The 1,668-nt window shown below is 42.3% G+C and overlaps 1 pseudogene; it reads right to left on the bottom strand.

Moving 5' to 3' along the window:
• Positions 1-970: 970 nt before the first annotated feature.
• On the bottom strand, positions 971-1,089 carry LOC133386340 (5S ribosomal RNA; annotated as a pseudogene).
• Positions 1,090-1,668: the final 579 nt, after the last annotated feature.

Genomic DNA, 1,668 nt, shown 5'->3' with positions numbered 1-1,668 from the left:
AAAGAGTGAATTAGGGAGGATTGCTTTGAAATCAGAATTAGACGAATGTTTCTCCTCATTCCTTATTTGCAGCAGAGATTCTTCTCTCTACATGAAGATGCCCTGCTTGATTTAGAACACTGGTTGCTTGCTTGTTTAAATAAAATAATGCTTTTCTTTATATCTGGATGAAGAGGGTGCTTGATGAGGGTCCTCTTTGGGTTGGTTCAGGAGGGATTCATTCTAATGAGAGAAAAAAGAAAAGTATTGACAGAATAAGGGAGGTTTTTGTAGTTGAATGTGCATTCTAACCAACATCGCTTTTACATTTGAAACACAGGCTGAACCACACAATACAGGCAACATGGGGATGTGCCCCAAAACAGCAATCACATGCCAAGTTTTCCTCATCTCTCCTGTTACAATTAGGAACACTTACTTAGTGCTGTGATATCATTGTGGCTGCTGTCACTCTGCACTTTCTTCCATTTTTTTGATGATTTCTTACCTGGTAATTTGCACATTATATTTGACCTTTCACATGATGTACAAGCTAGTTCTGGAATTCTAGTGGAATATAGTGCAAATTTAGTGCTAAGTTCCATGATATATAATACCAGAAACAATCCATTTGCAAGGCTGGAAACTGGGAAGATTGTAGGAGATTTGCGCTAGCAGCCTGTCACGTAACAGGCATCCAAGCTTCCTCTCAGTAGCCTCACTATTGTTGTTATATGCCAGCCTTTCCCAACCGGTGTGCCTCCAGATGTTGTTGGACCACAACTCCCATCAGCCTCAGCCATTGGCAATGCTGGCTGAGGCTGATGGGAGTTGTGGTCCAACAACATCTGAAGGCACACCGGTTGGGAAAGGCTGGCATATGCCTTCAAGTCGATTACAACTTATGGTGACCCTATGAATTTTTTGGATATATTCATAGAGTTTTCATGGTAAGAGGTATTCAGAGGTGGTTTACCATTGCCTTCCTTTAAGCCTACGGCACATGGTATTCTCAGGCGGTCTCCCATCCAAGTACTAACCAGGCCTGACCCTGCTTAGCTTCCGAGATCAGACCAGATTGGTTGTGTTCAGGGTAGTATCACTATATTTCTGTATTTTGTAAAACTCATTCCTGGCTGTGCCTGCTCCCTATTTGCCTTTGTTTGCCTTTGGTGAGTTCTCCTTACATTGTTTTTCTGAGTGTTACCTCTGATCTGTGCCTTGGAGGTCCAGTTCTTTTCCACCTCTTCCTCCATCCCTCCCCATGGAGCTGGGCAGCTGCCAAAAGATTGAAAAGACCTTACCTGCCTTTTTTTCTCTTCTCTGTGTTTACTTTACTCCAGCTAGTTTCCCCTGGCTGCTTTCAGGCATGAGGCTTATTGTGTGTGATAGTTGCTGAAGTTGCTTTTCAAGTCTTTTCAAGTCCTTTTCTATTGTCTTTTCAGCCCTCCCTCTTATACTTTTTTTACTTGAGCCAGAGCAGCTTGTATTTTTAAAGTAGCCACTTTTCCTCCTTTTCCTCAGTGCTTTGTTTCTGGCTCTTTCTTTTTTAAGCCTTTGCTTTCTTGCTGTTTTTCTTGCCTTTTTCACCTGATCCTGGTGTCTTCAATTGCAGCAGTGTGAAAGACATGCTTTGATTTGGATTCCTGCATTGAGCTTGATGGCCTTATAGCAGAGCTTGGAAAAGTT

This window comes from Rhineura floridana, chromosome 5 (assembly GCF_030035675.1).
Source record: "Rhineura floridana isolate rRhiFlo1 chromosome 5, rRhiFlo1.hap2, whole genome shotgun sequence".
In the NCBI taxonomy this organism is placed as follows: Eukaryota; Metazoa; Chordata; class Lepidosauria; order Squamata; family Rhineuridae; genus Rhineura; species Rhineura floridana.
This window is presented reverse-complemented; position numbering and strand designations above follow the sequence as displayed.